Source organism: Lepus europaeus, chromosome 7 (genome assembly GCF_033115175.1).
Source record: "Lepus europaeus isolate LE1 chromosome 7, mLepTim1.pri, whole genome shotgun sequence".
NCBI lineage: Eukaryota > Metazoa > Chordata > Mammalia > Lagomorpha > Leporidae > Lepus > Lepus europaeus.
In genome coordinates this window covers 128,277,756-128,305,333 of record NC_084833.1, presented here as the reverse complement: position 1 = coordinate 128,305,333, position 27,578 = coordinate 128,277,756, and positions in this window count along the sequence as shown.

The window sequence follows — 27,578 nt, the reverse complement described above, 5'->3', positions numbered from 1 at the left end:
CTGGATTGATGTCAAGCCAGGAGACTAGAGCTTCTTCTGGATCTCCCATGAGTGTGCAGGATCCCAAGCACTTAAACCATCTTCTACTGTTTTCCAGGCCATTGCAGAGAGCTGAATTGGAAGTGGAGTAGATGCGACCTAAACTAGTGCCCATATAAGATGTCAGGACTGCAGGTTACAGCTTTACCCACTACACCACAGTGCCGGTCCCACCACTTCATTCTTCAAAGTGATACACAGAGAGAGAAACAGAGGCAGACTGTGTATGTGTGTTGGGGGGGATTCATGCAGGGGAGGAGCTGTCCTTCATGGAGTCCTCAGTTATTTTTTCCAGGGATGACCTCATTCTCCTTGTTTTCTGATTATGTCAGAAGCAGGGTCTCAGCATAGCTCTTTCTAAGGGTCTTGCCCCCGCTTTCTGTTGACAATAACAGTGTCATAGACTAGATAAATTAAAAACAAAGCAGTTTTATTTGACTCAGGTTCTTGTCCAGGTTATGGGGCGGGGCAGGAGGACACTGTACATTGATACTTGGATGTCATTTTAACCCTAGACATTCTGTGGACATGCTGTCATGTCTCTCTGGAATTCCAAAATACAAATTTTAGCTAGTCACTTTTATGAGTGCTTTAAAATCTATTTATATTTCATGATAACCTTCTCATCCTGAAGATATAAGCTTGGATTCCTAAGTTAGTTTTTATTTTTATTTTGATATAGGTATATTTTATAAAGATTATTGGAGTATAATTGACAGACAAAATTTCTATACATTTAAGGCCTACAACTTGATTGTTTGATATGTGGGAGATATTTACAAGCTTATGGAATATTCACATTATATTTTAAGCCCTTTATCAAAAACCTTTTGCTGTCCCCTTGTACATATAAATTATTAAATGATTAGGGCCATCAACTAACATATCCATCACCTAACATAGTTTTTAAAAGATATTTCAGATGTTAACACATATCTAATATTGTATTCATATCATTATTGTGCTATATATTATATCTCAACTTTATCTCCTACATGCAGATGTGTCATTCAACTAACATCTTCCAGTTCCTTTCACCATTAGCCCCTGGCAACCCACATTATATTCTGTGCTTACGACTGACTTTCTTAGATTCCACAAATAAGTAGCATTTACTTTTCTCTGTGTTGTATCAAGCAGCCTAATGTCCACATTCATACTTTGGAATCCATATTGTGACAAAACATCAGAATTTCTTTTTTAAGGTTGAATGTGATTCCATTGTGTGTGTGTCATGTTCTCTCTTTTCATCTGTTGACCCACAATGTAGTTACTTCCATATCTTGTTCTTGTGAATAAGGTTTACATGAACATGGTTGTGCAGGTGTATCTTTCAGATATTGATTTTATTTCTTTTGCCTACACATCCATTTCTCATTTGTCCCATATTTAGAGGCTCCTCCAGAGTGTTTTCCATGGTGGATGTACCAGTTTACTTTTTTGCAACCAATTTATGTGTTCCCTTTTCTCCACAACTGGTCCAATACTTGTTACCTTTTTTCTTACCTTTTGATAATATCCATTTTTACATATGTGAGGTGATAACCATTGTATTCTTGATGAGCAGTACTGAGGCCCTTTTCAACTTGTTGGTTGCTTTTATATTTTCATTAGAATAGCTGATCAGATCATTTGTCCAAACTGATTAGTTTGTCCATTTTTATTGTATTTGCTTTTGATTTCTTATGTTATTTGTGTTATTCCCTTAATCATACTAGGTTTGCCAGTATTTTCTGCTATTCTTTGCTTTATGCTTTTATCTTTTCTTTTAGTATGTAGCTTTTTTTTTCCAGCTCTACTTCTTTGTTTTCATTTTTGTCACCTGTGTGTTTGGTGTCATATCTACATCATTGTTGAGGTCTGGCACAGCCATGACTGGTTTAGTCATTTGTGAAGTGATTAATGGAAGACAGTATTTTTCCCTGCCTCTTGCTTTGTGTATCTTTTTTTCAAACTGATTAATTGCACATACTGCCTCCCCACCCCCCACCCCCAGGAAACCTTTTATTTAAGGTTTTTATAAATACATCTTTAGGAATATAGTGATTCTTTCCAACATATCTGCTCTCTCACCCACTCTCCCACCCCTCCTCCTCTTCCCTCTCCCATCCCCAGTCCCATTCTCCATTAAGACCCATTTTTGATTAACTTTATAAACCAAAGACTAACTCCATACTATAGAGTTTACTCTATAAGTAAAGAGTTCAAAAATTTGCACATCCATAAAAAATTTAAAAAGGTTCCTCAATATTCATTACAAGGGCTGTTCAAAGTCATTGCATCTTGAAGTTAATTTCATCTCTTTTTTAGAAACTTAATCAACATTAAAGAAGCACCCAAAAAGTGATACATCTTTTGTGAACTCTTAGACTTAGTTATAATACAGCATGTTGAGGACAGAGGTCCTGCATAGGAAGTTGGTGCGTAGTAACTTTTGTTGTTAATGTAACAATTAACACTCAAATATGTCAGTGATCACTCAAAGCTCTTGACGTGAGCTGACTAGGATATGGAAGCCTTTTGAATTCAGACTCCACCACTGTTTAGATAAGGCCAGAAACAAAGTGGAAGTTCTCTCCTCCCTTCAGAAAAAAGTACCTCCTTCTTTGATGACCACTTTCCACTGGTGGGTCTCAGTCACCGAGGTCCTTCATGTAGGACATATATTGCCACAGTGTCTTGGCATTCAATGCCTGAAATGCTCTTGCATGCTTTTCAGCCAACCAGAATGATTTAAGGGCTGAATATGAGGTCAGAGTGCTATTTAAAGTGATTGTTATTCTATGAGTCTGCTATGTGGACAGCTTCCCATGTTGGATCACTCACTTCTTTTTAATTCTCTCATTATTATCAGACCCTTAATCCTATTCATATGATTACTTTATCACTTAAGATGGTATTTTTACCACCTACTTTAAGGGGATTTGGGGTCCCATGGAAAGTTTTTTAACTATATCCTTAGAAGTAAGTTGGTAGGAATGTATGCAGAACTATATAGCATTAGAGTTACAAACTTCATACACTTCATAATTACATCTTTAATTATGTGATGATTCTTCCCACCATGCCTGTCCTCCCACCCATACTCCCAAAAACACTCTTCCTCCTCCCTCTCTTATTCCCATTCCTGTTATCTATTTTCAACTGATTTTATACACAAGAGTTCAACAAATAGTATTAAAAAATGTTCCTCCACTGTCAAGACAAGGGCTGTTCAAGTCAGTGCTTCTCAGTGTTAATTTCACTTCTACAGATTGTCTTTCAGGTACTCTACTAATTATAACAAGTCAAGGAGAAGATGTGATATTTGTCCTTTTGGGACTAGCTTATTTCACTAAGTATGAAGTTTTCCAGATTCATCCATTTTATTGTAAGTGACTGGATTTCATTTTTTTTTCTACTGCTGTGTAGTACTCTGTAGTGTACATACCCTATATTTCTTTTTCCAGTTTTCAGTGAATGGCATTTGGGTTGATTCTGTGTCTTAGCTATTGTGAATTGAGCTGCAATGAACATGGCGGTGCAGATAACTCTTTCATATGATGGTTTCATTTCCCTTCAATAAATTCCAAGGAGTGGGATGGCTGGGTTACATAGTAGTTCTATAATCAGACCTCTCAGGTATTTCCATACTGTCTTTCATAGTGGCTTTACCAGTTTACATTCCCACCAAGAGTGCATTGGGGTATATTTTGCCCCACATCCTCACCAGCATTTGTTGTTTGTTGATTTCTTTATGAAAGCCATTCTAATAGAGTGAAACCTCATTGTAGTTTTGATTTGCATTTCCCTGATGGCTAGTGATTCTGAGCATTTTTTCATGTGTCTATTGATCATTAGGATTTCCTCTTTTGAAAAATATCTATTTAAGAACTTTGCTCTTTTCTTCACTGGGTTGTTTGTTTTGTTGTTTTTGAGTTTCTTGATCTCTTTATATATTGTATTTATTAATCCTTTATCACTTACATAGTCTGCAACTAGTTTCTCCCATTCTGTTGGTTTCCACTTCAGTTTTCTGGATGATTCTTTTCCAGTATAGAAGCTTCTCAATTTGATGAAATTGCATTTGTTAATTTTGGCTTTGATGGCCTGTGTTTCTGAAATCTTTTCTAAGAAGTCTTTGCCTATGACAATGTCTTGCAGGGTTTATCCAATGCCCTCTAATAATTTGATGGTGTAGGATAATAGAGGTAGGTTACTAATGCATTTTGAGTGGCCTTTCATGTAAGGTGTAAGGTAGGGGTCTTAATACTGCTGCATGTGGAAATCCAGTTTTCCCAGCACCAGTTGTTGAAAAGACTGTCCTAGCTCCAGGGACTGATTTTAGCTCCTCAGTTGAATATAAGTTGGTTGTAGATGCTTGGATTGATTTCTGATGTTTGTATTCTGTTCTGTTGGTCTACCCATCTGTTTTTGTACCAGTACCATGCTGTTTTAATTATAACTGCCCTGCAGTATGTCTTGAAATCTGGTATATAAATCTACTTGGATAACTGGCACCGATTATGAGTTATATTATAGGTATGAGTTCCTAGTCTTACATAGAATGGTGGGGTGACTACAGTCCATCATAAAGTATTCGATATTTTATGAGCAAAAAGAAGAAATGTGTTACAGGGCTTGATCACAGAGTGTAATACCAGAGAAGGGAAAATGTTGTTTACTCTGATTTGAGCAGTAGACATTGTTTTCAAGGATTAAAATTTCACACTGTAACCCATAGATATGTATAATTATAAGCAACAAAAAATAAATTCAAAAAACATTTCACTTAGTGTATCAGTTTAAGGGGTGTTGAAATATTTAAATTGGTATCACAACTAAGATTATGAAATTTGGAATCAGTTTATTAAGAAAAACAATATGGAAATAATTGAATTGATATTTTGGCATGCTACATGGAGCGAACAGAAAGCAGTATTTTCCTTAAATTGGTGATTAAAATATACTTTAAATTGTTTCACATAAGGAAAATGAAGTATTTCTGAAGTATATATGAAATTAATTTGAATTAGAGCTGTATCAAGAAATATCAAGCAATAAATAACGAATTAAATGATAGGTTAATTTTGGTGCAAGAATAATTATAATAAATATGAAGGGGTTTCAAATATTCTGTGGAACATGAAATTAAAATCCACTCATTTTGGCTAAAAAATATATAAAACCATTATTATGAGAGATCTTAAATTCATAGACTGTTTTTGTATGAAAGAACTGTGCATGTGATTCAAGAAATTCTTGCACCAAAGTTAATGTATCATTTAATTCCTTAATTATTGCATCTGCTGGTTCACTCCCCAGATTGCTGCAACAGCTGGAAATATGCTAATCCAAAGCCATGAGCCAGAAGCTTCTTCCAGGTCTCCCACATGGGTTTATCAGTCCAAGGACTTGGGCCATCTTTTACTGCTTTTCCAGGCCATAGCAGAGAGCTAGATCAGAAGAGGAGTAGCCAGGACTAGAACTGGTGCCCATATGGGATGCTGGTGCTTCAGACCAGGGCTTTAACCTGCTGCACCACAGTGCCGGCCGAAAACAAATAAATTATGTCACAAAATGAATTTATTGCAATGATCATAACATGGGAAAAGTGGCATATTCTCATCTACATGGCATAATTCAGTGAAGCAATATTTATAACTATAAAAATAATATATCCATGCATTTTTATACTCTTTCTCTGGTAAGGTCTACAAATAACAGAAGCATAAAAATCTCCAGTTGCATCCATTTTGATGCACATGCTAAGATTTCATTCTATTTTGTGGCTGTCATATTCTATCATATATGTGTCTATATGCATTTTTTTATTCAACCTTCAGTTTATGAACAACTAATTCCTTTCTATATCATTTCTGATTTCTGTTGTGCATTTGGCCGCTATAAACATTAGAGTTTTCATATGTTGATTTCATTTATTTGGGTATATCCTCCTGTGTCAGATAATTGAATCATAAAGTAAATCCACCTTGAGATTTTATGTATCTCTATACTGTTTTCCCTAACAGTTACAATAATTTGTTTTTCCACCAATAGTGTACTAGGGCATCCTTTCCTCTACAGCATTGTCAGCATTTGTCACATTTTGATTTTTGCATTGTAGCCATTCTAACTGGGATGGGATGAGAGCTCATGGTAGTTTTTGTTTGCATTTTCCTGAAGGCTAGTGGTACTAAGCATTTTTGCATATTTCTGTTGGTCATTTATATTTCTTCTTTTGAAAAATGTCAATTGATACCCTTTGCCCATTTCTTATCTGTATTGTGTTGTTGTTGGTTTGTTGAGCTCCTTATATTTTCCAGGATATTAATCATTTATCAGATACATAGTTTGCCAATATTTTTTCCACTCTGTCATTTTTCTCTTCACTTTTTTTTCTTTGCAGTGCAGATGCATCCTAAACTTGACGTAATCTCATTTCTCTATTTTTGTTTTCTTTATTGCCTGTGTTTCTGGGTTGTATCTTTGCTTAGGTCAATGTCCTGCAACATTTTATTTATTTTTTCCTGTAATAATTTCTTAGTTTCACCTCTTAAGGTTTGATTTTTGATTTATTTTATGTCAATTTTTTTTGACAGGCAGAGTTAGACAATGAGAGAGAGATAGAGACAGAGAGAAAGGTCTTCCCTCCATTGGTTCACCTCTCAAATGGCCACCACGACTGGCCCTCTGCACTGATCCGAAGCCAGAAGCCAGGCACCTCCTCCTGGTCTCCCACACGGGTACAGGGCCCAAGCACCTGGACCATCCTCCCCTGACCCCCCTGGGCCACAGCAGAGAGCTGGACCAGAAGAGGAGCAACCAGGACAGAATCCAGCACCCCAACTGGGACTAGAAACTGGGGTGCTGGCAACACAGGTGGAGGGTTAGCCAATTGAGCCACAGTGCTGGCCTCATATCATTTTTTTGTATAGGGACTAAAGTAGGAGTCTTGTTTCAAACATCTGCATGTAGAAACCTAAGTTTTTCAATACCTGAAAATTGTTAGCATATTTGTCAAATATTGATTGATTGTAGATGGGCAGCTATTTCTAGTGTTCATATTATGTTCCTTGGGTTTACCATGTCTATTTTTATGGCAGCACCAGGGTGTTTTAATAATAATCACCCTGTAGTGTGTCTTGAAATCTGCTATGTGATGCCTATATCTTACTTTTTATTATTTAAGACAGCTTTGGTCATTTAATGTCATTTATATTTCCATCTAAATTTTAAGTTTTTTTTTTTTCTGTAAGGAATGTCCTTGAAATTTTGATGGGGATTGCACAGAATCTGTAAATTTTGGGGGTAATGTGGACATTTGTAATAATAATAATTCCTCTTATACTTGAACCATTGATTTTTTAAAAAAATTCTATTGCAGAGATCTTTCACATCCTTTGTTAAATTTATTCCATTATTTAATTTTGGTAGCTTTTGTGAATGGAATAGTTCTTAAAAGTCCTTTCTCAGCCAGATAATTGTTGATATGTATGAGTGATATCAATTTTTATGTGTTCACTTTTCATCCTGAAACTGCTGAATTCTCATGTAAGTTCTAATATTGTTAGGGAGATTTTTTTCCCAATATAAAGAGTCTTATCAACTGGAGCGATATTTTTGTTTCTGCTTTTCCAATTTGTATCATTTTAGTTACTTTTTTTGCCTTGTGGCTCTAAATAAAACTGTATTGAATTAAAGTTGTGACAGTGGAGATTCTTGATAGCTTTAGATCTTAGTCAAGATACTTCCAGCTTTTCCCCATTCTATATGATGTTGGCTCTATTGTGCTGAGGTACATTCATTCTATAACTGATTTTTATTGTTTTAACACAAAAGGATATTGTATTTTATCAAATGTTTTTTTCACTGCATTTACTGAGGAAATTGTATGGATTTAATCCTCATTTTATTGATGTCATGTATCACATTTATTGATCTCTCATGCTAAAACAGTCCTGAATCACTGGTATAGATTCTATTTGATCAATGTGGATGTGTCTTTGGATTCAGTTTTCTTGCATTGTCTCAAGTATTTTTGCATCCACATCCATCAGGGATAATGGTTTCTAGTCTCTTTTCTGTTGTACCCTTGTTTGTTTTTTTCTTTAAGGTAACTTCAGCCTCATAGAGTAAGATTGGAGTGGTTTTCTCCCTATCCATTTTTGAATAGTTTAAGAAGAATTGGTATTAATTCATCCTTGAAAGTTGGTAGAATTCATCAGTAAAGCCACAAATTTCTGAGCTTAGCTTTGTAGCAGGGCTTTACTTCACAATCTCAACCTTGCTTATTGGTCTATTTAAATTTTCTATGTCATCATGCATGAATTTCAGTATATGTGTTATAAGGAACTATAGGAGAAGTCTAAGGTACTAAATAAAAGTGGTGGTGAAGTAGAGAGGTTGATTGCTTTCTTTGATCAGGTCACACTGTGTTTATACACTGTGACCCATGAAGGTGTATAATTCAATAAAAAATATCAAAGAAATAGTTTTTATACCAGGGTAAGTAGGGTAAAAATGTTTAGAATTGGCTTCTTTGAAAAAGTTCCATGTAAGTCTGGTGTAGAAGCTTGGTATTTCTGATTTTCTGTCACCTGGCTTCAGAGTGATTTAGGTGAGCCACTTAGATTGACACAGAGCAGGCACTAGCATTCTTGACACTATGCTGCCATAGAAAAACTTCCTTTTCTTAAAGATTCACTTTTGTATTTGAAAGGCAGAGTAACATAGTGGTAGAGAAAGGTGGAGAAAAAGAGAGAGAGATTGAGAGAGAGATTGAGAGTGACCTTACATACATTGTTTCACTCCCCAAATGGCTACAATGGCTGGAGTTGGGCCAATCCAAAAGCCAAGAGCCAGGATGGTCTTCTGGGTCTACCATGTGGGTGCAAGGGCCCAAGCACTTATCTTTTACTGCTTTCCCAGGCCAAATCAGAGAGCTAGATTGGACGTGGAGCAGTCAGGTGTCTAACTGGTGCCCATATGGGATTCTGGCACTGCAGGTGATGGCTTTACCCACCACACAAATACACTGACCCAGAAGAATTTTCTTTAAAAAATAAAATACAGTTATTGTGAACAAAGGAAAATCTGCTATTGGTCCATATTGTCCTATATACACAGACACTTAAAAAGTTCACAGAAAAAATAGAAGGTGAATTTATTGTGGTACAAAAATTTTGAAATCCATGCACAGCTTGTAATTCATTCTATTTAAGCACTAGTACTAAGTACAATGATACTGTTTTCTGTGTCAAACTGACAAATACTTAAATGACATTTAAGAGAGGGAGCTTGCATTGTGGTGCAGTGGGTTAAGCCACTGGCTGTAAGGCTAACATCCTATGTGGATGCTGGTTCATGTACTTGCTCCACTTCTGTACTTCTGACCTGGTTCCATGCTAATATGCCTCAGAAGGAAGCAGAAAGTGGCCTAAGTTCTTGGGTCCATTCTCCCATGTGGGAAAACTGTGTGTGAAATCCTAGCCATGGCTTTTGGAGAATAAACCAAATAGCAAGAAGTGAGCAAGAAGTGCTTGCTCTCATTCTTCTTTCTGTATTCCCTTCAACTATGCCTTTAAACAAATAAATAAGTCTAAAATATACACACACCTAAGATGTATGGTAGCAAAAGGCAGTTTGAGACTAGATTCTAATTTGAAAACTTTAGCTGTAGGGAAAATACACTTGAAATCATCAAATAAGGTACTGGATAAGGTACTGATGTTGAGTAGAAATATGTGGTTATCTTTTAAAAATGTTATTTAAATATTTCAGAGTAAATTATATGTTAGGTTTTACTGTAAAATATTCTCACAATAGAAACAAAGAGCTAGGGGCTTCCATTTCTGGGAAAATGCAGTAGATGTGGATGGGTTCAGGAGGAAAATGGATGTGGTCATGAAAATGTTACACAAAGGATCATGGTAATAAATCTGCTCTGTGCCTTCACTGAATCAATGTTGACATCCTGGCCATGACACTGTCCTGCAATACTACAAGTTGTGGCCATGTGCAGGGAAGGAATCCCTCTGTGTCATTTCTTAAAGTCACATGTGCATCTCAAAATAAAAGTATTAATAAAAAGAAAGTATGATGTCACAGGGACAGATTAACTAAGAAAGGCAGAAAAGTTGGTGGTTACAGAAGTCATTATAGAAAATCTCCACTACAAAATGGGATATCTTCAGCTGAGAAAAGTACAATTAACAATTTCCCTGAAAAGTAGTATCATCTGGTTTTCTTAACTGATCTACCTCTATTCTTTGAAAATCTCACACCATTAAGTCATTCTACCTACTCTTGCTAGTTTTGTCTTATAAATTCCACGTTCATTTTATCACTCCTCTGCTCCTAAGAGAACCCACTACTTCAAGATAAAGTTCACATGTATGAAAAATTCCTCCACATTCAGGCCTGAGTAACCTCCCATTCATCTGCATATCCTCTATATAAATACTGCATCAGTAAAACTAGTCACAATGTCCCATGACATAATTTTGAACACTGTACACAGGTTTATGCCATTTTCTTGCCTGCTTACTCTCTCTCTCTCTCTCTTCTCTATTGACCTAAATCCTACTTGTCTTTAAAAAGCATAACAAAATCCTTGTCTCCATATCTCTCTTCAAAGTGTATCTGAGCAAGAATCATATATTATGTCACAATATGTAGTAGCCCTCCTGATAAAATGTAGGTGTTCGATGAGATGATGTTGAATTAACTGGCTATTTAATATGAAGCCTTAAATAAATTGTTCAATTTTTTTTGAAAAATATAAATAGAAACATAAATATTAGGGAGATAAAAAATGAAAGTTGGAGTTCAGTAAACTTAGATTCCAGATAGTAGGGTTCTACTTACAATGCTTTGTTACCTTGGACAATCCATTTAATACATTGGTTCAAAAATATAAAAATGAAGGAACAGACTCCATATTCAATATATAGACTGCACATGCAACTGGGAAAATTTCTCAAGGACTTTCTTGTTTATAACCCAGAAATGTTATTTCTAAATATTAGTCATCAACAGAGTCTAAACTTTATATAAAACACAGAAAGCAAAATCAGATTTCTGATCCACCAATTTTTAAATAAAACCAGATCAATAAAAATAAATTGTATGATGACTTAAGAGAACACAGGAACCAACACCGCCGAATCTTGTAGATGTAGATATTGTATTGAATAACATAAAGTTATATATACTTACTATTTATATATATATATATATACATATTATATATATTTACTTCATAAAGTACCTGCATCCTAAGGGAAGAACACTCTCTCAATATGTATAGTATTAAAAGTTGCCATCCTGTAACTTGGAGCTTAATTTCCTAATGATGTACAGTACCAAGGCAGAAACATTTTATATCAAAAGCGATGATCTTGTTAAGAAGCTACAAAGGTGTCCTAAAATACTGAATCAGAGACCCACCAAGTTAGGAGTTACACTGGGGAGAATGCAAAATGGGATTGGTGTGAAGAGAATAAATTCTACTGTGCTTTGAGAGTGTTACTCTCTAATCATGATTTTACTTTACAATCCTAATTCACAGTCTGCCTTTCAGGTTAGAAGTGGCAGTAATCCTCCAAACCATGAAAGCTGCTCAGTTTTCCCTCTTAATGTCTCCCTGGGAAAACTCAGGCTAGCAGAGAAGAAAGTTCTATAATAATCAACGGAGCCTACCATTAACATCAGTGAAGCTCAGAAGAGAGCACCTATGAAGCAGAATGCTATTAGCACATGAATCAGAGCAGGAAGAATCATTCCTGCTCTGGAACTTTAATTAGGATAGAGAGGCTGGTTCCATGAGAGAGCCCAACAGAGCCAAGTGATGGGCTAAAGGGATGAAATTGGAACCTAAGTATAGGACCCTTGGGATGTTTCCAAGATCCAAGCAGAAGCTGTAAGAACCCAAAGTCTAATGAGGGGGAGAAAAGCAAGAAGTAGTAGTTTTTCTCTGCACTGAGCCAATACCACCAGGTCCTGCCAGTTACTTGAGGTTTCATTACTTTAATGATCCAGGTGGCCAGGACTATAACAGCCACATGAGCCTCCAAGGAGCAGGATTCCTTAATGTGATAAAGCATGAAGCAAATCATCTTACCATGAAACTGAAGAGAAAAACAGGTAAATAAATAATTCAAGGCAAGGAATAACATTGAAACAAAAAGGTACAGATGCACATGTATACGTTCATGCATGCACTAGCACATGCAAACACATGCATATCCCAGGCACACATTAAGTACACAATCAGCCCTGGGAGCTCAGAGACCAAATTTTGTGTTTATTACAGTTTACAAATTTATAGCCATTATTATATGATTTCAAACTAGCAGGACAAAGTCTGCTAAACTTTCTATTTACTTGGATATTTACATACAAATGTCAGAGTCTTAGAGGGTTTTGTTAATCCTAGATGCATATAATTGTTTTTCCCTTAATTTGGTACTAGACATAGTGTTGGTTGCTTAGGTTTCATGTCAAGAAGAAAATGAAGCATGTAGAAATGCAATACCTACCATCTGCTTCTCCTTTCTCTATTATAGATGCAAGACCTTCTGATAAAGGCAGGCAGATAGGATTAAATAGATTAGATTTGTGAGCCAGATACCATGTCTTTACCCTCTCCCCTTTCATGATCTCATGCCCTACCTGACCTTACCTGTATGTCCACCTACCAATCACACTATGTAACCACCCCTCTTTTGGAAGCATATAAAAAGTTTGGAGTGCCCAGGTCTTCCTCTCTGCTTTCCTGCCCACATTATATACTATCTGTAGCTGCTCCTAACTACATACTTTGCTCCAAATGGCTCCCAGCCAGCTCTCTGCCTGATATGGGCCCAACTTACATTTTGAGACTTCTTTCTCCCATAAATAAAGCCCTCACTTTCCTGTGTATTTCTCTCACTGAATAAATGCTAAAAGCTACACCATGTCCCTGTTTTATTCGAGCTGGTATTCAGAATTCTTATATGAGTAGACAGCAATGACCCTCAACATATTAATATTAAAATAATTAATAAAATTTTGAGTAAAACTAGCCAATTTCATTTTGAGTTAGTCTTTCCAATTCATGGAAGCAATGAAAGCAGGCTGTTTCTTCTAGAGTTATTCATCCCAGAGGCAACAAAGAACAAAGAGAAAAAAGAACAAACCTCTGCTGAGTTTGACTAAAAAAACAGAGTGACCCTATTACACTTGGCAAGTCTAAAGTTTTTTTTTTTTTTTATTGGAAAGAAGTAAAAGTAGCCTAATGACTAAAACAATATCTCAGTATTGGGAGAATAACTCTATATCCTATTATGACCCACAGACTCTTGACATTGGGCTAATAACATTTTCAATCATCCTTTGTGCAACTGTAAAGTGATAATAAGGGCAGGACAATTTATTTTCTAGTACACATAAAATCAACAGTATGTACTAATAAAGGATTTTAATCATAACGTTTTTTGAACATCAGGTTCTACTTAGATTGTACTTAAAGTGGTCACATAATTTATCATTTTCACTGCAATTATTTTAAGAATGAAAGAAATAAATGATAGTAAGTATGTTGGAATTACAGGCATAAATTAGGAATGATTGAGGAATACCACACCAATTAGTGTTGTCAGCAGAGAGATTTTTATTTCTGTGTATCTTCAAGATCTATGGTGATCTAGTGGCTAATTACTTATTAATCATTATAAAATACTAATATAATAATTAATAATTCTCACTGCAACCAGCTATTTGTATTCTGCAATTAAATATATGAGAATAATATTATTGGATTCCTTTTAAAATGACTGTTTAAAGTAATTAAAGCCTCAGATATATGCTGTCGCACTTCTAAAATTGTAGGGGCCTCAGATTGCATATGTCAACTCAAGTTACACTTGAGTAATCTCCAATCTATAGATTAAGAAGTATGTCTGAGTTAGCACAGCTTTTAAATGGTGGAGTTGGCTTTTGAACCCAGGAAACCAACCTCCCAAACTCAGTGTTCTTTCTCCTACATCATGGAAGCATCATGGAAGGTCTATTACTTGTTTCTTTGAACTTAAATCTTGTAGAAAGTATTCCCTGTACTGATTAAAAAAAAAAAAAACACCACAGAAATCTGTGTTAAAAATTTTTGTATTTACAATCTTTGCAAAGTTGCTTTCTATATTTGGGAACTCAAAGTCATGTGGATTTGATCAAAGTTCTGCCACAATGGTCAAGTGAAACTTCAATCTTTATAGTGATTACATTGGACTATAGGTTGATGAAAAGAAGTAAGTGTATTCACTGTAAGGTGGACTTGACTTTTCAAATGTATTGGCTCTGGGTAAACTACTTTACCTAGCCTGATTGTTACAACAGCATGAATGCTGTTGAGTGCTGAATACATTCCCCATGAAGTGGTCCTACCAGTGGGATCTTATCAAGGTCAAGGAAACCAGCAGAATGGATATTGTTAGGGATACCTGGACACTGAATCTACTTCTTCCTCCCCAGGTGCAGATACTGACGTGATATTTAGAGTACCATTCAAGAACTAGGATGACTGTGTGTATGTCAACATGGGCTTAAACAGAAGTGCAAAAATTACTTGCGACCACCTGAAGAGAGATGGAAATTAAAAAAAAAAAACCTGTAGGAGGAAATGCTGGCACAGTAAGCAATGGGCTTTCTAGACCAGTAAGTCCCCACTACTGACAGCAGGTTCTCATGGCAGGTGGGAGACTAGAAAAATTATGTTAGGGGTATTATTGGGTTGAACCTTAAGGAATTACATAATTCAAATTATTTTGACCCACAAAAAAGTCAAATTCATATGTTTTAACTAAATACCTATTTCAGCTCCATGACCTGGATGGTTAATTTTATCCTGCAAAATTTGTTTCCTGCAAAATTTTAATCCAATTAAAATACATCTATTTTTTTTTCAGATTCCAGTGCAATGAATGGATGATACATCCCAATTCATGTGCTCAGAAGTATAATAGATTGAAAGATTAGAACAGGGGTCAGCAAATTTTTCTATACAGCCCAGATAGTATATATTTTAGTCCTGTGGGCCTATCTGTCTCTATTTCTGTAATTTCTCACTTCTGCCATTACAAACTAGAATCAGCCAAAAACAGCTCTAAGCAATACATAAATAGGTGGACATAGCTCTATTCCAATAAAACTTTATTTATAAAATAGATGCCAGTCAGATCTAACATACCATAGTTTGCCTAACCCAAGTTAGAATTTAAATGATCCAGTAAAAGAATAGCAGATACATCATCAAACAATTAGGAAAATGTAGCATTTGGTTGCAACAGAGGAATTACATGTGAAAAATATGGGGGGAATATAGACAAAGGGGAAGAAAAGTAAATGGGTGAAATTATCATCAAATTCTAATTAATATAAATGTTCAAACCTAAGGCACAACTACCTTCAATAAGCATACACCAACATCAAAACCTAAAAAAAAGGTTATAAAAGCCACTATTATCCAAACAGTCACCTCCATTTCCAAAGGTCACCCAAATCAAAGCTAGAAGAACCAAAATGCATGAACACCTGTGTTAGATGTTTCTTGCGTGTTGCTTTGTTCCTAATGTTATATTTTCCCACCACAGGAGGGGTTCTCCACCATCAAATGAAATAGGAAAACCAATATGGCCTGGGAGTGAGAAACCCTAGAGTCCTACAGTTAGAACCAGAAGAAAATGTTCTAGTCTTTGATAAAGGTTTCCATGTAAAAAATGAAGAGGTTAATTTATTACCATATATATATATATTTTTTTTTTGACAGGCAGAGTGGATAGTGAGAGAGAGAGACAGAGAGAAAGGTCTTCCTTTGCCATTGACTGGGACTAGAACCCAGTGTGCCAGCGCTGCAAGGTGGAGGATTAGCCTAGTGAGCTGCGGCGCCGGCCAATTTATTACCATATATTCTACTAGCACATATATACTGTCATTCTACACACTTAGTCTCTTTCTTCTTTCAACAATCCTATATGAGAAAAATAATACACATTAAATTAAGATAAATTTACACTTGAACTTTAAATGCATATATAAAGTACCCAACAGACACATGAACTTTTTTAAAAAAAATTTATTTATTTGATAGGTAGAATTACAGACACACACAGAGAGAAAGGCAGAAGGTCTTCTGCCTGCTTGTTCACTCTCAAAATGGCCACAAAGCCCGGAGCTCAGCTGATCTGAAACCAGGAAGCAGTATCTTTCTGGGTTTCCCATATTGGTGCAGGTGCCTATGCACTTGAGCTGTCTTTCACTGCTTTACCAGGCTATAAGCAGAGAGCTAGATCAGAAGAGGAACAGCTGGGGCATGAATAGGTGCCTTTATGGGATGCCAGTCATGCAGGCAAAGGCTTTTCCTGCTACACCACAGCACTGGCCCCACACAGGAACTTTTAATGATAAGATCTATCAATAGGTATATTTACCACCTTACTGAGAAAGCTTCCTCATTTCTCACATGTGACTTAACACTGCTGTCTTCTATGGTTTAGGGTGACTGTATTCAGGCTGACACTCTGCTGGATATCAGCTTTTGTCTTCAAGGAGAAAACAGACACTATCCACTGTATAACTTAAAGCCAAGCTTAATTCAACTACAAAGCAAATTATAACTGGGCCACTGGGCACCAAGTGTATGCAGAATTGTAAGTCCTTTGAAAATGAGCCAGTGATAATCAGCTCTGTGTTTTCCTTTTGGATTCTGGTCAGATTCATGGTGACCATGGCCTTGGGTTCATGATCATTTTCTTTTTCTTTTTAATTTTTTTAATTTTTTTTTATTTTGACAGGCAGAATGGACAGTGAGAAAGAGAGAGAGAGCAAGAGAGAGAAAGGTCTTCCTTTGCTGTTGGTTCACCCTCCAATGGCCACCACGGCTGGCACGCTGCAGCCGGCTCACCGCTCTGATCTGATGGCAGGAGCCAGGTGCTTCTCCTGGTTTCCCATGGGGTGCAGGGCCCAAGCACTTGGGCCATCCTCCACTGCACTCCCTGGCCACAGCAGAGAGCTGGCCTGGAAGAGGGGCAACTGGGACAGAATCCGGCACCCTGACCGGGACTAGAACCCGGTGTGCTGGCGCCGCAAGGTGGAGGATTAGCTTGTTGGAGGATCAGCCTGTTGAGCTGTGGCGCTGGCCATCATGATCATTTTCTTACACAGAGACCTAAATAGAATCACATTGAAGCCTTCGGCCATCTGCTCTGGGGAAATTTTGGATGTGCTCTCAGCAGCACAAAAGAACCAGATTCCTGATTACTCATATTTCAATGCTGGCCCAAATCTGTCATTATGGAACCTGTAGATGTTCTGAAATTGAACTGACTCTATGATTTTTAAAGGGCTATTTTATTCAGCACTATCAAAGTGAACAATATGGATGTGAGGCCAGATGTTTTGGATTCAATTTCAGATTTAAAAATACCAAGGACATTGAGGAATAAGGTACCAATTTTGTTTCTTTGAGTTTTTTCAATAAACTACAGCCTTTAGAATGATGTTGAAGCAAAATTTATTCCTAGCAGCTAAAGCTTTGTTGCTTGTTTTCCTTCTGCAATCCAGGGCACATGCCAAACAGTATTTAGATTTACAGAGTTGATACAAACCAGAAAAAGAGGGATCTTCCTTGAAATGATCTCAATTTGTTTATTGTCTCTGTAAGGTTTTGACTGAGAATTTCCTGACTATAGGCTATTTGATATGATGCATTCTGACAAAACAGTGGAAACTCTTCTTGACACCACAGTTTTAAACAATACCAAGATAAACTTCAACATACCCACTAGTATGCCCAAGACCCATAAAGTATTACAAAGGGAACACCCAAGGAAATCATAAAACAAAAACAATGAATTTACTTCTATTAATATTTATTTTAAAAGAGAACTTCAATTATTACTGTTCATATAACACCACTGATTTTGAAACATTTATATATATATGCATATATATATATACTGTATATAAATACATTTTAAAAGATTTATTTATTTATTTGAAAGGCAGTCATCCACACACACACACACACACACAGAACTTACACTCACTGGTTCACTCCCCAAATGGACACAAGGGCTAAAGTTGGGCTGGTCCAAAGTCAGGAGATTCTTCTGAGTCCCACACATGGGTGTAGAAGCCCAAGAACTTGTGCCATAATCTGCAGCTTTTCCAGGCACAGTAGCAGGGAGTTGGATTGGAAGTGAAATAGCTGGACTCCAAAGGGCACCCATATGCAATGTTGGTATTACAGGCAATGCCTTTACCCACTACAACACAACACCAGCCCCCACATACACATACACATGCAGAACCTTTCTGCAGCCTCATTAACACGATCTTTCAAGTAGAGGATATTAAAGATTCTTAAGTAGAATCGTTAATATAATCAAATTCAACAAAGTTTCAGAATACAAAATAAGCATAGTAAAAGTAGCTGCATTTTTATAAACTAAAAATTAACAATAATAAAAGGAAATAACAAGAACAACTGAATTTTCAAAAGCATCAAAATGAATAAAATACTTAGGAATAAACTTAACCAAAGAAATACGTTCCAAATTGGAGATTTCACATTCTCTTAATTCAAAAGTAAAAGTCATCAAAACAGTGTATTATTTGTGTAAAAACAGATAGATAGACCAAAGGAACAGACTAGCGAGGTTAAGGGTGGACACCCTGCTTATCATTTAAGGTGCTGGTTAAGATGCCTTCATTCTACATTACAGTTCAGTTTTTAGCTCTGAATTCTGACTCCAGCTTCTTGGCAATTTGGACTCCGGGAGGCAGTGGTGATGGTACAACTTGGTCCCTGCTACCCAAATAGGAGGCCATGATTGTGTTGCTGGCTTCTGGCTCTGGTTTCAGTTCTAGCCCAGACCTGGTTACTGCAGACATCTGGGGAGTGAACCTGAAGATAGGAGCTCTCTCTCTATTTGCTTCTCAAATTTAAACAAAGAAAATATTACAGATAAATAATCATGTAATAATTTATGCTAATAAAAGGAAATCAAGATTTGATAGCCTCATTGATAGAGGAAAATTTTTGAGCAATTCAGTTTATGATTAAAATACTAAACACAGTAGGAATTAAAAAGAATTTCAGGAAGAACACTTATGGGAAATCTACAGTAAACTCCTATAAAATAGGAACAAAACACAAGTACACATAGAAATTCTATTCAACAGTGTATTAGAGGATTCTGCTAAAGAAATAATAATACAAGCTGACTTCTGCTGAAGCCCAGGCTTACCACCTTGAAAGCCACTGCAGTGGACTGGCCTGTTGGGTCTCCTTGAGGGCAGATCACTGTACAGATCAGCCATTAATAGGCCTGCCACCCATTGCTTCTGATGCCGAGCTTTCTTTTCCTCCTGGTTTGTGTTAAAGCAGACCAGAGGATGCAAGTCAAGGGAGTGCCCATTTCCCATCTCTATTCTTCAGTGGCCTGAACTACAAGTCTATAGTCACAGGCATGTTCTGTAGTAGTTTTTCTAAGGTAGACAATGCCCATGAGGAAAATTATATTCTCACTTTAAAACTTTCTTTCCCTTTGGTCTGAAAGGGAGGTTTTTTCTACTTACTGTATACTTCGCTGATGGCGAAGTGAATCTAGCTATGAGATTATTATTTGAGTTCTTATTTTGGCTATGCTATTGCAGAAAAATGTTAGCCATCTCTTTTATAAGGTCTAAAGATTAAATTGTGCATCCTACAGATTCCTTCATAATAGAATTAGTTTCCTACCTTGAAGAGAATAGAGAAATGAAAGAACAAGTTGGGCTTAGAATAGAGAAATGAGGGAGCAAGTCCTAGATCGCTTGCTGACAATAGCAATATCACATGAATACTTAGCAAACTGTTTCAACCATTAGATAACAACTTAAGAAAACATTTACCAGAAGGTCCAATGCCTTCTATAAATTTTAAGAATCATGTATTTGAAAACACCTCTTAAATATCTAACATGGTGTAGTTTGTTTAGCCAGTAAACTTAAGCACAACCATCTAAAATGTTTTGTTTCTTTCTACCAACAAGTCTAAAACATATGATACACAGATTCAGGTCACACAAATTAAAATGTATCTTTGATTGATTTTAGCAGCTTAAATTTATGGACAATCTTATCTAAAAGCCATTTAAAATAAAACTCTTAATAAAATTTCCCCATGTGGACATACAATATGTACACACATATAATATAGCATAATAGACCAATATAGCAATTTTAATAATAGCTTTTAAAATCTTTAACTCTTTTTGTAGATTGCCAATTGATTTGAATTGCTTTTTGTTTTTAGTAACCTCAGTTAACCATACTTTCTCTCAGTTGGTACTGTTAATACATTATTGGCTTCATCTGTTTACAGAGCCATCCCAAAGTACTGAATACAATAAAAGTGGCTGGAAAAAGTCCATAGGAACCTATAGGAGGACAGCTAAACACAGAACCAACAACGCTTTAGTTTTATGGGCAGCAGATCATATATAACTGTGGATGACAAAAGACTTTAAGTCTCCATGTTTAAAATTATAAACTCATCAACCAACAAGAGGCACTTGCTTACTTCACAGTATTTTTGAAAGCACCTGTAGGGTTTTACAAGTATTTAACCCTTTAGGCCTCTGGGGCTTTCTCATTAAGATAACTATCATGTCTAGTAACACAAGATCATTAGACTTTTTAATTCTCAAACATTTGTATTAATAGCATTTTCCATTATAGAAACTTAAAGTCTGGTACCACATCACATCTTGACAGTCCTTCTAATATACTCCAAATAGACTGATTAGTTGGTGTCTCTATAAGATGAGAGACATAGGTCCTTCGATTTTTTCAGTTGGGCCCAAACTGGAAAAACCAAAGTCCAGGATTTACTGGAAATTTTAGAGCCCAGATTGTTTGAAACTTTGATTTTTTGAATGCCTGTCAAGAATGCCAAGAAGGCTCAAAATCCAAAATATCTGGTTGAAATAAGATTTCTTAAAATCATGACATAACATAGACCAAATTTGATCATTGTTACAAGGTGATTATTCAAATTTTTGAAAAAAGCACATATTTAAATAACCCATAGCTCTTAATAAAAATTCAGCTGTTTTTGAACAATTAGAATTTAACAGACATCAAGAGAACATCCAACTCTTGGCTCTGCCAGCCAAGAGTTGGATCACTGGAAATGGACCTGCCCTGGAGTCGAAGGATGCCCAGGTCAGAGCCACAGATCTTATTGGCTCTAAGCTGAAAAGCCCTTCACTCAGCCCAACTTCCAAAGTGACCACTGCAGCTGAGGGGATGGTCAAGTAGGGTCAGCAACATTGCAGGCAGAACTGTAAATTTCTTGTTAGAGATGCCCCCTGCCTTTACCTGGCCAGCTCTCCTCCCAGGCCAGCCAAGTAATGAAAGTCAACAGAGTGCCTTCCCCTAGGAGGTTCACACCTCCCTTAGGATATACCCCATGTGAAGAGATAGATAGGTCTGGGCCTCTTAACTTACAAGGCCTAAAGCCCACCAGATTATTATCAAGCCCCTTCTATCAGGTTCTATTTGCCTCTCAAACAGAAAACTTAATTGTAGCTTAGACAGCACCTTTCTTAGCTCCTCTAATAATGACTCTGTGCTTTGTTCTAGGCCCTGTCTAGTGCACTTGGGCCTCATTCCTTTGTAATCATAACCTCTACTCTACCACCAATGGCTCTACTCCCAACCTGTGTGTACTGATGGTCCTCTTCCCCACTTAATGCTGTATAATTGTTCAAACCTGGTAAATGCCACTCTTAGGATCATTGGTTACTATCCTCACTCTGTCTTTTATGACCTTGTCTAAATATGATCAGAGTCGGCAAACTTGGAAGGCTTCCATAGCCTTGGCAACTCATGACGACAGCCTAGGATGGTTACTGGCGCCATAAACTAGAGTGTCAATTTGTTGGGTCAACAACAGGAGCCACTGTGCACTTGCTCCTCATGTGGGATCTCTGTCCTTAATGTGCTGTACATTGTGATTTAATACTATAACTAGTACTCAAACAGGATGTTTCACTTTGTGTTTCTATGTGGGTGCAAACTGTTGAAATCTTTATACTAAATTGATCTTCTGTATATAAAGAGAATTGAAAATGAATCTTGATGCAAATGGAAGGGGAGAGGGAGCGGGAGAGGGGAGGGTTGTGGGTGGGAGGGAAGTTATGGGGGGGGGGGAAGCCATTGTAATCCATAAGCTGTACACTGGAAATTTATATTCATTAAATAAAAGTTTAAAAAAAATAAAATAAAAGTAGCATGGATTTAAAAAAAGGTTATACCAAAATAAATTCCTCTTTTAATTCCAAAAAAAATAAAAAAAATAAAAAAAAAGAAATAATAATACAAAATTAAGTCTCCAGATTAGAAATAAAAAGAGCCAACTTTACTTGTAGTACCTAAGGTACACTCTTTTTTTTTAACTTTTATTTAATAAATATAAATTTCCAAAGTACAACTTTTGAATTATAGCAGCTTTCCCCCCCATAAACTCCCTCCCATCTGCAGCAATCCCATCTCCCACTCCCTCTCCCATCCCATTCTTCATCATGGTTCATTTTTCAATTATCTTTATATATAGAAGATCAACTTAGTATATACTAAGAAAATATATCCTAAGGAACTTACTACAAACCCATTCAAAGTAAAATTCAGTAATGTTGCAAAATATAAAAGATACAAATATCAATTATATTTCTGTATAGTAGCAATGAACATTCTGAAAATATAATCAATGAGAACATTCAATGTTGCATCATAGAATGAAAATAGCACTAAGAAATTTAAAAAAAAAACCTTGGATTTTATACTAAAAATACAAAATGTAATTAACAAGCATAATAAAATGAAACAGTGATTTCAGTAAGACATTTTAATGTTAACATTAGTCATTGTGGAAATGCAAATCAAAGCCTCTGGAAGATTCCACTTCACATTCAGTAAAATGACTGATTCATCCATAGATTAACATTGACAGGGTTATGGAGAACCTGGAACCCTCACAAACTTCCAGTAAAACTGTGAGGCCACTAGGAAAAATAATTTGGCAGTTTCTCAGCATGCTCCACATAGAATTATTTAATGCCTCAAAAGTTTCCTTCCAAGAAATGTCACTAAAAGATACAAAGCCCACATGCACACAAATATTCACTGCAGCAATATTCATGAAATCCAAATGTGAAAGCAACCCAAATACTGATGTGGAAAACAACAGTATGTAGTATACATTTTATAATGCTATACTATTTGGAAATCAAAGTTGATTAAGAAATGACAGATCACAAAAGTAATGAAACCCAAAAAAAGGGAAAAAAGAGAGAAAAGAAATCAAAAGCAAAACACCACATACTGTAACACTATGTGAGTCCATGTATAGGACAGTGCAGAAAAGGTTGGTATCTGGAGATAGATTTTAGACTAAAGCTGTCTGGGGCTGATAATCAATGAAGAGTTACTGTAAATAATATGAAGTATTTGGATGAATAATGAAAATAGGCTTATCTTAGCTTATCTTAGACTATGCATATGATTATGACTCCCAAAATAGTACAAAGCATGAACACTCACTGAAAACATGGGACAGTTAGGACTGGACAGATAGGCTGTTGAGTTTGGGCTTCACAGAAGAAACTAAAGACCAATAAATATATCAGGGGGCTTCAAATATTTTGTGGAACATGAAATTAAAATATGTTCATTTTATTTCAAATATATTTGAAACCATGGATATGAGGGGCATTAAAATTCATGGACAATATTTTGTATGAAAGAACTATACATGTGCTTCAAGAAGTTTTTGCATCAAAATTAACCTACCATTGAATTCCACATTTTGTTTGATATTGCCCTAATTCTAATTAATTCCATGTACACTTTAAGAAATACTTCCTTTTCTCTTATGTGAAACAATTTAAAAGTATCAATCATTAATTTAAGGTAAAACACTGCCTCCTGAATGCTCCACTTAGCAGGACAAAATGCCAGTTCATGTGTTCTAGATTATGTTTGTCTTAATAAACTATTTCCAAAGATCATATGAGTTGTGATACTAATTTAAATATTTCAACAACCTGTAATTTTATACACAAAGTAAAATTGTGTTTTATTTTTTATTGACAATAATTGTACATATATATGGTCTTTTAATCCATGTGTACTCATTAAATTAGGGTAAACAACACTTTCCCTTCTCTGACATTACACTTCACAATGGGAGCCTTGGCGCTCCATTCTTCTATTTGTTCATAAAATATAAAATAAGATTACTATGGACTATAGTTACTCCAATATGCTATGTAACATGAGGAACTCACTCCTATAATTTAACTCTGATTTGGTACCAATTATTTGGAGTAGTTTTTACAAATTTGTTAATTAACTAGTTTGGAAGAAAAAGAGACATACACAGAAACAGAGAGGGAGAGAGAACACCCTCACCCATTTTTTTCACTTCACAAATGCCCAATACAGCTATGGCTGTGCCATACCATGCTGAATCCAGGAAGTCAACCCAGGTCTCTCAGGTGGGTGGCAAGGATTACTACCTCAACTATCACTCCCCCCATCCAGGACCACACATGTGCAGGAAGCTGGAAGTGGAAGATGTGACTTTAGCCCAAACACTCCAATATGGGATGTGGGTATCCTAAGCAGGGTTGTAACACAATGATAAATGTCTATTCCTCCAGGAAAATTTTGAAGTACCTCCACACCTCTGGCTTGCAGAGAGGGGACACAACCTCATGAGCCCAACTTCATCACTACAAGGTCTGTTTCTCCCAACATCACAAATTCTTCTCATGTACTTCTCCCTGAATGCTCCCCTTCTAAAGTCTCCCAATACAGACAGGGCAGAGCAACAGGCACAGCAGGATGGGCCTGGGAGATGAGACATCAAGTGAGGGCAAAACTGGACTATGCCAGTTTCTACCTTATCACTGTCCAGCTCCAGGCCAGCATCAGCGGTGCTGGATCCAGCAGGTGAGATTGGGTTCACTGAGTGTACCCACTGGACTTTTTAGGGGCCCACATTGGAGGCAGGGGCAAATTGGACATCCACCTGCCAAAAACTGAATGTGAATTATATTACACCATGCCTGAAAATCAATCCAAATGGATTGAAGGCTTACACAGAAGATCTCAGGGCTTAAAGCTCTTAAATACTGGGAGCAAATCCACTGGCATTAGCCTCAGTGATAATCTGGATATGACACCAAATGCACAGGTGACAAAAGCAAACATAAGGGAGTAGGATTGCAAAATAACAAAATGAAAATAAAATCCTTTTCATTTGAAACTGGAGAATATATTTAGTGAAATAAGTCAGTCCCAAAAAGATAAATACCAAATGGACTCTCTGATCTGTGGCAACTAACAGAGCACCTAAAAGGTAATCTATAGAAATGAAATTGATACTTTGAGATGTAATGACTTTGAGCAGCCCTTGTCTCGACTGCTGAACAGATTTTTTTTTTTCATACTATTTGTTGAACTCTTACTGTAGGGTGAATCTTTTGTGTTTAAAGTTAGTATAAAATAGATTTTACATAAATCTTGGCAAAAAATAAGAATGGGAATAGGAGGAGGAAGAAGAAGGGTGGGGGTGCATGTGGGAAGGAGGGCAGGATGGGAAGGATCACTATGTTCTTAAATTTGTATTGATGAAATGCATGAAGGTTGTAAATCTTAAATAAAAGGTTTCTAGGTAAAAAAAGAAAAACTGAGGAAGTTGCCAGCATTATGACGTAGCAGATAAACCACCTGCCTACAGTGCTGGCATCCCCTGTGGGCACCAGTTTGAGTCCCGGCTTCTCCACTTCTGAACTGGCTTTCTGCTATGGCCTAGGAAAGCAGTAGAAGATGGCCCAAGTGCTTGGGCCCCTGCACCTGCTTGGGAGATCCGGGAGAAACTCCTGGCTCCTGGTTTCAGATTAGTCCAGCTCTGGTCATTCCATTATGTGGGGAGTGAACCAGTGGATGGAAGGCTTCCCTTGCTCTTTCTCTCTCTCTATCTCTCTGTAACTCTCCTTTCAAACAAATAAATCTTTTAAAAAACTGAAGAAAAATTCTGCATACTAAGGGAAAAAATTTAAAGAGAAAGAAATGGGAGAAAATATTGGCAAATGATAGTATGATTAAGGGAATAATACAAAGAACATACATATCCCAAAAGCAAATAATGTAATAAAACTGGACAAAGGATTTGATCAGTTTTTCCAATCCATATGTGCAAGCAACCATATGAAAAATGGCTCAGCACTGCTCATAAAAGCCACAATATCTATTACCTCACATATGCTAAAATAGGTATTATCAAAAAGTAATATATATATATATATATATATATATATATATATATATATATAAACTGTCAAATGTTGAACCAGATGTGGAGAAAAGGAAACACATAAATTATGGGAATATTTGGGGCTGGTTCCAGAGTGCACTAGGTTAATCCTCTGCCTGAAGTGCTGGCATCCCATATGGGCACTGGTTCTAATCCTGGTTGCTCCTCTTCCAGTCAACCTCTCTGCTGTGGCCTGGGAAAGCAGTAGAAGATGTCCCAAGTGCTTGGGCCCCTGCACCCACGTGGGAGACCAGGAAGAAGCACCTGGCTCCTGGCTTCAGATCAGCACAGCTCTGGCTGTAGTGGCCATTTGGAGAGTGACCCAATGGAAAGAAGATTTTTCTGTCTCTATCTCTTACTGTCTGTAACTTTACCTGTCAAATAAATAAATAAAATCTTTTAAAAAAATGTGGGAATGTTATTTGGTACATCCATGATGGAAATCAGTATGCAGGTGCCTCAAACAAAATTAAAATTGGAACAATTGACAAAAGCAACCTCATTACAGGATGTGTATTAAAAGAAAATAAAATCAATTAGCATTTTTTCCACAAGAAAAAGATGTGGAAATAACTACATTGTCTGCCAACAGCTGAATAGAGAAAATGTAATGCACACACTCAGTGGAATCCCATTCAACCCTGAAAAGGAAATTCTGACATTTTTCACAACTTGGATCCAAAAGTATCAATGTGGACATTACAATATTTGAAATACCAGAGAGAAAGATAAATACCACATACTCTCACTTATATGTGGGATATAATGAAGTCGAATTTAAACACAGAAGTGAATGGTGGTTACCAGGGGTCTGAGAATGGAGGAAATGGGAAGATGTTACTTAACAACACACATTTACTCTTATTAGATAAATTAACTCCTTGAGATCTAATATATGCACAGTAAAGAGATGAATACAGTGTTAGATACTCACAACTTATTAAGATCTTAAGTACTCCTTTTAAGACTATGTAAGTTGATGGATATGTTAGTTGAATTGTCCTAATCTTTTCATGATGTATATGCACAGTGGACTCCAAAAGGTTTGTGAAAAATGGTTTAAAAAATAATCTGAATTTTCCATAAACTTTTGAAATTCTAATCATGTATCAAAATATCAGGTTGCACACCTTCAATAAACACAAATTTTGTCAAT